At 42.4% G+C, this 12769-nt stretch overlaps 1 pseudogene; it reads right to left on the bottom strand.

Moving 5' to 3' along the window:
* Window positions 1–4752: 4752 nt before the first annotated feature.
* On the bottom strand, window positions 4753–7053 carry LOC119357871 (annotated as a pseudogene).
* Between the last annotated feature and the right edge of the window lie 5716 nt (window positions 7054–12769).

The raw sequence follows: 12769 nt of genomic DNA on the forward strand, positions 1-12769 counted from the left end.
TTTTTGTTTTGTAATTAGGAGGTTTTTCAGTTTCATGATCCAAAAACAAGATTCAAGGTTCTCCTCAAGATTTTCAGCGGTAACCTCCCCAGTTTCAGACATGGTGGCAGCAAATAGATCTAGCAAATGAACAACCCAAAAGGCAAATGAAGAAGACAAATGGAAGAGTGGCGAAGAAAAGGCAAATCTTTTCAAAATTTGTTTTAGAAGTGGGGGAGAGGAAAACGGGAGGCGAATGGCGAATAATGTACTGCAAGAGATGAGAGTTTATGATGGGTACTTGGTATGCCTTGACTTGGCATAGATCTCCCCGGCAATGGCACCAGAAATTGGCAAGTTGATGGGAGACAAATCTTTACTCTTGACTTGGCGTAAGTCTCCCCGGCAACGACGCGAGAAATTGGCAAGTTGACGGGATACAAATCTTGACTCTTGACTTGGTGTAAATCTCCCTGGCAACGATGCCAGAAATTGGCAAGTTGACGCAAGACAAATCTTGACTCTTGACTTGGCGTAAATATCCCCGGCAATGCCGCCAGAAATTCTTCATGCTACTTCTTGAGCTTGCGTTGGTTTTTCCCTTGAAGAGGAAAAGGTGATGCAGCAAAGTAGAGTAAGTATTTTCCTCAGTTTTGAGAACCAATGTATCAATCCAGTAGGAGACAACACACAAGTCACCGAATACCTGCACAAACAAACAACAACTTGCACCCAACGCGATAAAGGGGTTGTCAATCCCTTCATGGTTACTTGCAAAGGTGAGATATGATAGAGATAGATAAACGATAAAGTAAATATTTTTGGTATTTTTGGTTTATAGATCGAAAAGTAAAAGATTGCAAAGGAAGTAAATCGGAAACTAATACGATCAAAAATAGAAGATTATATGATGGAAAATAGACCCGGGGGCCATAGGTTTTACTAGAGGCTTCTCTCAAGATAGAAAATATTGTGGTGGGTGAACAAATTACTGCCGAGCAATTGATAGAAAAGCACAAATTTATGACGATATCTAAGTCAATGATCATGAATATAGGCATTAGGTCTGTGATAAGTAGACCGAAACGATTCTGCATCTACTACTATTACTCCACACATGGACCGGCTCCTGCCTGCATCTAGAGTATTAAGTCCATGAAGAACAGAGTAACGCATTAAGTAAGATGACATGATGTAGAGGAATACTCAAGCAATATGATATAAACCCCATCTTTTTATCCTCGATGTCAACAATACAATTTGTGCCTTCTGTCCCTACTGTCACTGGGAAAGGACACCGCAAGATTGAACCCAAAGCTAAGCACATCTCCCATTGCAAGAAAAATCAATCTAGTTGGTGAAACCAATCGATAGTTCGAAGAGACTTGCAAAGAAATCAAATCATGCATATAAGAATTTAGTGGAGATTTAAATAATATTCATAGCTAAGCTGGTCATAAATCCACTATTCATTAGATCTCGGCAAACACACCGCAAAAAAGTATTACATCGAATATATCTCCAAGAACATCAAGGAGAACATGGTATTGAGAATCAAAGAGAGAGAAGAAGCCATCTACCTACTAGCTATGGACCGTAGGTCTTTGGTAAACTACTCACGCTTCATCGGATGGGTAATGATGTTCATGTAGAAGCCCTCCATGATCAAATCCCCTCCGACAGGATGCCGGAAAAGGCCCCTAGATGGGATCTCATGGGTACAGAAGGTTGCGGCGATGGAAAAGTGTTTTCGTGGCTCCCTTGGTTGTTTTGGGGATATATAGGAATGTATAGGTGGAAGAAATAGGCTGGTGGAGTCATGAGGGGCCCACAAGGGTGGGGGCGCGCCGTACCCCCCTGGGCGTGCCCTCCATCCTTGTGGCTGCCTCGTGGCTTCCCTAACATGCACTCCAAGTCCTCTGGATGTCTTCTGGTCCAAGAAAAATCATCGCGAAAGTTTTATTCCGTTTGGACTTCGTTTGGTATTCCTTTTCAGCGAAACTCTAAAGCAAGGAAAAAATAGAAACTGGCACTGGGATCTAGGTTAGTAGGTTAGTCCCAAAATCATATAAAATAGCATATTAATGCATATAAAACATCCAAACCAAATAATATAATAGCATGGAACAATCAAAAATTATAGATACGTTGGAGACGTATCAAATTCTTATTCAAGTATCCTTTTATGCTATCCAGAAATTCTATAGCATTTCTAATCAACAATATGTCATCCACATATAATATCAGAAATGATGCAGAGTTCCCACTCACTTTTTTGTAAATACAGGCTTCATATAAGTCTATATATACCATATGCTTTGATCACCTAATCAAAGTGCATATTCCAACTCCGAGATGCTTGCACCAGTCCATAGATGGATCGCTAGAGTTTGCACACTTTGTTAGGACCTTTAGGATCAACAAAACCTCCTGGTTGCATCATATACAACTCTTCTTTAAGAAATCCAATAAGGAATGCAATTTTGATGTCCATTTGCCCGATTTCATAATTATAAAATTCGGCAATTGCTAACATGATTCGGACTGACTTAAGCATCGCTACGGGTGAGAAGATCTCATCATAGTCAACCCCTTGAACTTCTCGAAAACCTTTTGCGACAAGTCGAGCTTTGTAGATGGTGACATTACCATCAGCGTCTATCTTCTTATTGAAGATCCATTTATTCTCAATGGCTTGCCAATCATCGGGAAAATCCACCAAAGTCTACACTTTGTTCTCATACATGGATCGTACCTCAGATTTCATGGCCTCAAGCCATTTATGAGAATCTGGGCTCATCATAGCTTCTTCATAGTTTGTAGGTTCGCCATAGTCAAGTAACATGACTTCCAGGACAGGATTACCGTACCACTCTGGTGCGAAACATGCTCTGTTCGATCTACGAGGTCCAGTAGTAACTTGATCTGAAGTTTCATGATCATCATCATTAGCTTCCTCTCTAGTTGGTGTAGGCATCATGGGAACGAATTTCTCAGATGTGCTACTTTCCAAATTGAGAGAAGGTACAATTACCTCATCAAGTTCTTCTTTCCTCCCACTCACTTCTTTCGAGAGAAACTCCTCTAGAAATGTTCCATTCTTGGCAACAAAGATCTTGCCTTCAGATCTATGGTACAAGGTGTACCCAATTGTTTCCTTAGGGTATCCTATGAAGACGCACTTCTCCGATTTGGGTTCGAGCTTATCATGCTAAAGCCTTTAGACATAAGTGTCGCAACCCCAAACTTTAAGAAATGATAGCTTAGTTCTTGCCAAACCATAGTTCATATGGTGTCATCTCAATGGATTTAGATGGTGCCCTATTTAATATGAATGTGTCTGTCTCTAATGCATAACACCAAAACGATAGTGGTAAATCTGTAAGAGACATTATATAACGCACCATATTCAATAAAGTACGGTTAACACGTCCAGACACACCATTACGCTGTGGTGTTCCAGGTGGCATGAGTTGTGAAACAATTTCACATTATTTTAAATGAAAGCCATATTCGTAACTCAAATATTCGCCTCTGCAATCAGATCGTAGAAACTTTATTTTCTTGTTACGAAGATTCTCCACTTCACTCTGAAATTCTTTGACTTTTTAAATGTTTCAAACTTGTGTTTCATCAAGTAGATATACCCATACCTACTCAAATCATCTGTGAAGGTTAGAAAATAACGATACCTGCCCCATGCTTCAACACTCATCAGACCGCATTCATCGGTATGTATTATTTCCAATAAGTCATTAGCTCACTCCATTGTTCCAAAGAATGGAGTTTTAGTCAACTTGCCCATGAGGCATGGTTCGCAAGTATCAAATGATTCATAATCAAGTGATTCCAAAAGTCCATCTGCATGGAGTTTCTTCATGCACTTTACACCAGTATGACCTAAACGGCAGTGCCACAAGTATGTTGCACTATCATTATCAACTTTGCATCTTTTGGCATCAATATTATGAATATGTGTATCACTACGATCGAGTCAATAAACCATTCACATTGGGTGTATGACGATAGAAGGTTTTACTCATGTAAACAGAACAACAATTATTCTCTAACTTAAATGAATAAACGTATTGCAATAAACATGATCTAATCATATTCATGCTCAAGGCAAACACCAAATAACATTTATTTAAATTCAATACTAACCCCGAAGGTAGAGGGAGTGTGCGATGGTGATCATATCAACCTTGGAATCATTTCCAACACACATCGTCACCTCGCTTTGAACTAGTCTCTACAACTCCTGTTTTGAGTTACTAATCTTAGCAAATGAACTGGTATCAAATACCCAAGGGTAATTTTGAACATTAGTAAAATACACATCAATAACATGTATGTCAAATATACCTTTGTTCACTTTGCCATCCTTCTTATCCGCCAAGTATTTGGGGCAGTTTCACTTCCAGTGACCATTTCCTTTACGGTAGAAGCACTCAGTTTCAGGTTTGGGTCCAACTTTGGGCTTCTTCACGAGAGTAGCAACTTGCTTGCCATTCTTCTTGAAGTTCCCTTTCTTTCCCTTGCCCTTTTTCTTGAAACTAGTGGTCTTGTTAAACCATCAACACTTGATGCTCTTGCTTGATTTCTACCTTCACCAATTTCAGCATCGTGAAGAGCTCGGGAATCGTTTTTTTTCATCCCTTGCATATTATAGTTCATCACGAAGTTCTAGTAGCTTGGTGATAATGACTAGAGAACTCTGTCAATCACTATCTTATATGTAAGATTAACTCCCACTTGATTCAAGCGATTGCACTACCCAGGCATTCTAAGAACATGCTCATTGGCTGATCTATTCTCGTCCATCTTGTAGGCAAAGTACTTGTCAAGGGTCTCATACCTTTCAACACGGGCATAAGTCTAAAATACCAATTCCAGCTCTTGGAACATCTCATAAGTTCCATGGTGTTCAAAACGTTTTTGAAATCCCGGTTCTAAGCCGTAAAGCATGGCGCACTAAACTATTATGTAGTCATCATATCAAGCTTGAAAAACATTCATAACGCCTGCATTTGCTCCTGCAATAGGTCTGTCACCTAGCGGTGCATCAAGAACATAATTTTTCTGTGCAGCAATGAGGATAATCCTCAGATCACGGACCCAGCCCGCATCATTGCTACTATCCTCTTTCAACTTAGTTTTCTCTAGGAACATATCAGAAATATATAGGCGCTATATCACGAGCTATTGATCTACAACATAGATATGCGAAACTATTAAGACTAAGTTCGTGATAAATTAAGTTCAATTAATCAAATTACTAACGAACTTCCACTTAAATAAACATCCCTCAAATTTATCTAAGTGATACATGATCCAAATCAACTAACCCATGTCCGATCATCACGTGAGATGGGGTAGTCATCAATGGTGAACGTCTTTATGTTGATCATATCTACTATATGACTCATGTTCGACCTTTCGGTCTCCAGTGTTCCGACACCATGTCTGTACATGCTAGGCTCATCAAGTTTAACCCAAGTATTCTGCATGTGCAAAACTATCTTACACCCGTTGTATGTGGACGTAGAGTCTATCACACCCGATCATCATGTGGTGTCTCCAAATGATGAACTATAGCAACTGTGCATACTCAAGGAGAACACTTTTTTCTTGAAATTAAGTAAAGGGGTCATCTTAGAATGCTACCGCCGTTCTAAGCAAAATAAGATGCATAAAAGATAAACATCACATGCAATCAAAATATGTGACATGATATGGCCATCATCTTATGATTTTGATCTCCATCTCCAAAGCATCATCATGATCTTCATCGTCACCGGCTTGACACCTTGATCTCCATCCTAGCGTCGTTGTGTCAAGGTGGTCACGCCAACTATTGCTTCTACAACTATCGCTAACGCATCTTTATTACCTAATATTAAAGGATGGAGGCTTTCATAGTTCCCCATACGTCATCCTATTATGTCCGTTGATTTTATGTTAATCATAGAGATTGATGGACGAGATTTAAAAGTAGATCTATCCCAGCGATCGATCTGATTTGGTCGGTCTAGCGATCGATTCGTTTTTTAGGAACCCTAGAGATGGATCTTTCATTAGCCGAGGCTAACTCGATCTAATGGACCAGCCCAAGCCCAACTAGCGTTCTAATTGGATCTCCCACGTTACGCTAGATGCATTTCCCAAATAAAGACGTTCCACTCGATGGGATAAAAAGATAGAAACGACGACATACGCCACCATGGCGAGGCGGCGAGCTCCTTGACAGCATTCTCGGAGTCACGACATAACCCTCACCCTTGGCCTCGTGGAACTCCAGCTCGGCGTCCCACCCGCACGCCTTGATCCCCTCCGCGTACGCGCGCACCCTCTCCACGAACTAGCAGTGCTCCGTTGTGTTGACCAGCACACAACCGCTCCCAAGCTGCCTCCACTCCCCCGGAGGCGCCACCTGGTTGATGTACGGGCGGTCAAAGCCGAACTTGCCACTGCAGATGACCTCCCATGCGCGATCGAAGCCGCCGCGGTACCCAGCGTCGGTGGGCTTCCCGCCCACCAGCTCTTTCCCCAGAAGTAAGGGTTCAGGAGTGCCAAACTGCTGACCTTGTCGCCGTAGCCACCCATGCGCTCCTTCCCTAGCCGTATCGTCGTGGCGTGCACCATGTTGGCTCCGGTGTTGTCGCCCTTGAGGACGACACGGGAGGCATCGCGGCTCGGCGCCGTTGTATGCGGCTGGAATGTGGTACTCCGGGGCGAGACGGTAGTCGACTGAGACGACGACGGCGAGGACGGCTGCGGCGAGGGAGGTACAGTACCTGTGGTAGAGCGGAGACGCGACGGTGTGGACGAAGAACGCGCCACCGTGGAAGAAGATGACTACGGGGAACTTCTTGTCGGGCTCCGAAGCGACGGTGAAGGGGAGGTAGATGCGGGCATGGATGTTGGCCACAGGGTCAAGGATGACGTCCTTGGAAGCGATGCCGTTGGCGGGGTCCCCGGAGGGGAGGGCGGCACGGTCTCGACGTCGTTGAAGCGCTCGACACGGCCGCCGCCGATCAGATACGCGAGAGGCTCTCGCAGAGAGCTGTTCATAAGGGTGCAGGGGGTGTTGTACATACAGATACAGGATGGACAGCAGGATTGGGAGCGTCCAGATCGAGAGCCTGACTAAGTTTCCCGCCACCGTGGGCAAGTAGACAAGCAGCTAGATGGATATGTCATATACTCATATATGCCTTCCGGCCGGAAGGAATCAATCGATGCACAGCTTGTGATCCGGCGGAACCAATTAGTAAGTGCTCAGATCTTCTCTCCAATAATGTGATAGGTAGAATATTAGTTCACGCATGCAGAAACTCTCCGTGATATGTTTTATCTGAAGCCACAATACATCCAAACATAGTTTGTTCGCAGGAGTGCGGACCATCCATCTAACAGAGAGCTAACAAATTGTCCACCAACGTGGAAACTTCATCAATGTAGTACAGTGTGCGTGTGCATTCACATTTTACACTGCATGCTTGTGCTCATATATCAGCATGTGTAGACAATACACGGCCGTGTAAAAGAAAATTGTGAGTTTGCCATGGAAGAGTGATTTCATGCTGCTAAGGTAAACTCTAATTCATGCAAGTTTATCTAGAGCTTGGGTGTCTGATTCACTAAACTTAATTGTAAATTTGGGAAAACTTACTATTTCCGCACTCCTTATCTATACCTACCTACTAATAGAGTAATTTATACATGTAATTTGACTAGAAAAATGATTAGTTTCCAACCGTGCTATTAGTCGTTTATGTTAACTAAAAACTACCCCTCACTTACAAAATAGTTTATTCATTTATAAAATGTTCATGCATTTCAAAAATATGTTCGTTACATACAAAAATTGTTCGTGAGTTTCAAAAATTCTTCCAACAATTTCCAAATTGTTCGTCGATTCTAGAAATGTTCACTGATTTGAGAAAATTGTTTAGAAAAATGATCGCAATTGTTAGAAAAAATGTTTGCAAACAGTATAAAATGTTCATGAATCCAATTTTGTCTTAATTTTAAAAAATGTTTGAAAATTTATAAAAGTGTACATGAATTTGGAAAATGTTCACAATTTCAAATATGTTCATGGTTTTAAAAAGTTTTCATGATTTAAAATTGTTCATGATTTTAAGAAATTGTGAGTGATAGTGTATCTCGGTGATGCACTAAAATATGGTCAAAGCGATTGGAGATTATGATATTTTTCCCCGTTGCAACGCACAGGCCCTTTTGCTAGTAGTGATAAAGTAAATAAATTACATGGCGCTTGCACTTCATACAATAAAGAGACAACCCTAAGGCTCCTGTCGGTTGTCGATATTACAAAACATGATCATCTCATACATCAACATATATCAAATCATATCTTGACCATATCACATCACATCATGCCCTGCAAAAACAAGTTAGATGTCCTCTACTTTGTTGTTGCAAGTTTTACGTGGCTGCTACGGGCTTCTAGCAAGAACCGTTCTTACGTAGACAAAAACCACAACGGTGTTTCATCAAGTTTGTTGTTGATGTAGAAGCGTTTAACAAAGCGGTTGATGTAGTCGAACTTCTTCGTGCTCCAACCAATCAAGTACCGAACATACGACACCTCCGTGTTCTGCACACGTTCAGCTCGGTGACATCCTCCGCATTCTTGATCCAGCAAGATGGCGAGGTAGTAGATGAGATCCAGCAACACGATGGTGTGGTAATGATGATGGTGAAGTGATCTCCGCAGGACTTCGCCTAAGCACTATGAAAATGTGACCGGGGGTGTAAACGGTGGAGGGGGCACCGCACACGGCTAGACAATTGTCTGTTGTGTGCCAGGAGCCCCCCTCCCACATATATATAGGTGGGAGGGAGGGAGGAGCATCCAAAGGAGGCGCCCAAGTAGGAGGAATCCTACTTGGGGTCCCTCCCAAGCCGCACTCCCCTTTCCTTATTTGGAGTGCGGGGAAAGGCAGGGGAGGGTGGCGCCCCCCCCCCCCCCTTTTCCTTTCTCCCATGAGAGGGAAAGGCAGGAGGGGCTAGCCCTCCCCCTTTTCCTTCCCTAGGGCTGGGCAACCAAGGGAGGGGGCGCACCAGCCCCCTTGTGGGCTGGTCTGTCCCCTCCTTTGGCCCATAAGGCCCATAACTTGTCGGGGGGTGCCCAGAACCCCTTCCGTTGACCCGATTCCTTCCCAGTACGTCCCGAAACAGTTGTGTCCAAATAACATTGTCCTATATATCAATCTTTACCTCTCGACCATTTCGAGACTCCTCGTCATGTCCCTGATCTCATCCGGGACTCCGAACAACATTCGGTTACCAAATCATATAACTCATATAACACTATATCGTCAACGAATGTTAAGCGTGCGGACCCTACGGGTTCGAGAACTATGTAGACATGACCGAGACACCTCTCAGGTCAATAACCAATATCGGAACCTAGATTCCCATATTGGCTCCTACATATTCTACGAAGATCTTTATCGGTCGAACTGTTATGACAACATACATTATTCCCTTTGTCTATCGGTATGTTACTTGCCCGAGATTCGATCGTCGGTATCTTCATACCTAGTTCAATCTCGTTACCGGCAAGTATCTTTAATCATTCTGTCATACATCACCTCGTGACCAACTCCTTAGTCATTTTCTTGCAAGCTTATGATGTGTATTACCGAGAGGGCCCAGAGATACCTCTCCGATACTCGGAGTGACAAATCCAAATCTTGATCTATACCAACTCTACAAACACCTTCGGAGATACCTGTAGAGCATCTTTATGACCACTCAATTATGTTGTGACGTTTGCGAGCACACATGGTATTCCTCCGGTATCCGGGAGTTGCATAATCTCATAGTCGAAGGAATATGTATATGACATGAAGAAAGCAATAGCAATAAACTGAACGATCAATATGCTAAGCTAATGGATGGGTCTTGTCCATCACATCATTCTCCTAATGATGTGATCCCGTTATCAAATGACAACACATGTCTATGGTTAGGAAACCTTAACCATCTTTGATCAACGAGCTAGTCTAGTAGAGGCTTACTAGGGATATGATATTTGTTTATGTATTCACACATGTATTTAAGTTTTCGATCAATACAATTCTAGCATGAATAATAAACCTTTATCATGATTTAGGAAATATAATAATAACCAATTTATTATTGCCTCTAGGGCATATTTCCATTATATTCACCCCCGGCGCCTCCAGCTGGCCCCGGCGGAGGCGACGGAGTAGGAGTCCATCATCGTATCCATCCAGTTGGAGGCGGAGGCCAACCGCCGCTTCCTCCACCAACGAAAGGTGGAGATCGACTAGCTTTTCACCGATCTAGAGGTGGAGGCCGACGCAATGGCAGAGGCCGACACAAAGGCGGAGGAGAAGTCGGAGGAGCGGGAGTTACGGCTGCCGACCATGTACCTGGAGCCCGTGGACATCTCCGACGACAACGAGTAGTGTAGGCTAGGTTATAGTTGATCTACATAGTACATAGGTTTTTATTTTGCATGATTTCTGGATGTAACATTTGAAATATGAGGTATTCAGATGGAGAGAAAGAAATCTTAGGGCTGCCCAGTTACTGCCCGCGGACGCGCCCAGACACATTCCCAGGCGTTTGAGGGCTCAAATTTGGTGTCCGCGGGTGTAGGTGCTCTTATTTGAGGACAAAGGAAATGCATCCATAGTGCAAAGTATCATAAAACTAGTATCATACTAGATGGTTGTATTTATTAGGTTGTGACTCATTTTGCTTAGGGTTGCGTTACAAACACATCTATCCTCATTAACTACTTGCAATATAAATAAACTTGTATTGGGGTGTGTTATGTTACTCAGAGCATGGTTAGAGCAAGTACAATAGAGCTGAGTTAGGTGGCTATAAGAAATAAACTAGTATATTCTTACTTAGTTGGAGGAAAGAAAAGAGGAGAGACAAGGTAAGCGGGCTCTTGGTGAAGAGCCGGCTCTAGCACGTGCTCCTAGGCACTTTGTGAGAGTGAAAGATGGGCCATATAATAAAAAAGTAGTACACTCTTCTAATTAACTATTTTACATATGGGCTATAAGATGGGCTACAGATGACATGGCAATGGCTTATAGCCAACAGTTCTATACTATTAACCATGCTCTTAATAATATAGGCAGCTACCAGCTCATGTCATGTCACCAAGACTTAGCATTATTAATTACTCACATAATAGAGTTGGCTATAAGTTCATATTTATTTTGCTTTCTCTATGCCTTCTTATTAAATGATTTTACCTAGGACCATGCATAGAGGAAGGTTCTTGGGTCAGAGTAAATACATAGGGGTTTACAGCCCGCTTAAATGTCATTTTTGTGAGTGCGGAGAAGAGATGTGAAAACGTAAGGGGGTGGGCTCTCATGCAAGAGCCTAATTATATGCATATTCCTAGGCACATACAATTAATGTGAAGAAAGAGAAAGAGAGAGAATAGAAAAATATACTAATGTATAGCCTACATTATAGCACAGACTATTGTATGAGTGAATATAAATGATGGCTATATATAACATGGCAGTTTTATATAGCCAGTAGTTAGCTATATGATAACCCACAAGTATAGGGGATCGCAACAGTTTTCGAGGGTAGAGTATTCAACCCAAATTTATTGATTCAACACAAGGGGAGACAAAGATGAAGGAAATATGCCCTAGAGGCAATAATAAAGTTATTATTTATTTCCTTATATATCATGATAAAAGTTTATTATTCATGCTAGAATTGTATTAACCGGAAACAAAATACATGTGTGAATGCATAGACAAACAGAGTGTCACTAGTATGCCTCTACTAGACTAGCTTGTTAATCAAAGATGGTTATGTTTCCTAACCATGGACAAAGAGTTGTCATTTGATTAACAGGATCACATCATTAGATGAATGATCTGATTGACATGACCCATTCCATTAGCTTAGCACCCGATCGTTTAGTATGTTGCTATTGCTTTCTTCATAACTTATACATGTTCCTATGACTATGAGATTATGCAACTCCCGTTTGCCGGAGGAACACTTTATGTGCTACCAAACGTCACAACGTAACTGGGTGATTATAATGGAGCACTACAGGTGTCTCCAAAGGTACATGTTGGGTTGGCGTATTTCGAGATTAGGATTTGTCACTCCGATTGTCGGAGAGGTATCTCTGGGCCCTCTCGGTAATGCACATCACTTAAGCCTTGCAAGCATTGCAACTAATGAGTTAGTTGCGGGATGATGTATTACAGAACGAGTAAAGAGACTTGCCGGTAACAAGATTGAACTAGGTATGGGATACCAACGATCGAATCTCGGGCAAGTAACATACCGATGACAAAGGGAACAACATATGTTGTTATGCGGTCTGACCGATAAAAGATCTTCGTAGAATATGTAGGAGCCAATATGAGCATCCAGGTTCCGCTATTGGTTATTGATCAAAGACGTGTCTCGGTCATGTCTACATTGTTCTCGAACCCGTAGGGTCCGCACGCTTAAGGTTACGATGACAGTTATATTATGAGTTTATGCATTTTGATGTACCGAAGGTTGTTCAGAGTCCCGGATGTGATCACGGACATGACGAGGAGTCTCAAAATGGTCGAGACATAAAGATTGATATATTGTAAGCCTATGTTTGGATATCGGAAGTGTTCTGGGTGAAATCGGGATTTTACCGGAGTACCGGGAGGTTATCGGAACCCCCCCCGGGAGGTATATGGGCCTTAGTGGGCCTTAGTGGAAGATAGGAGAGGTGGCCAGAGATGGGCCG

Source organism: Triticum dicoccoides, chromosome 2A (genome assembly GCF_002162155.2).
Source record: "Triticum dicoccoides isolate Atlit2015 ecotype Zavitan chromosome 2A, WEW_v2.0, whole genome shotgun sequence".
In the NCBI taxonomy this organism is placed as follows: Eukaryota; Viridiplantae; Streptophyta; class Magnoliopsida; order Poales; family Poaceae; genus Triticum; species Triticum dicoccoides.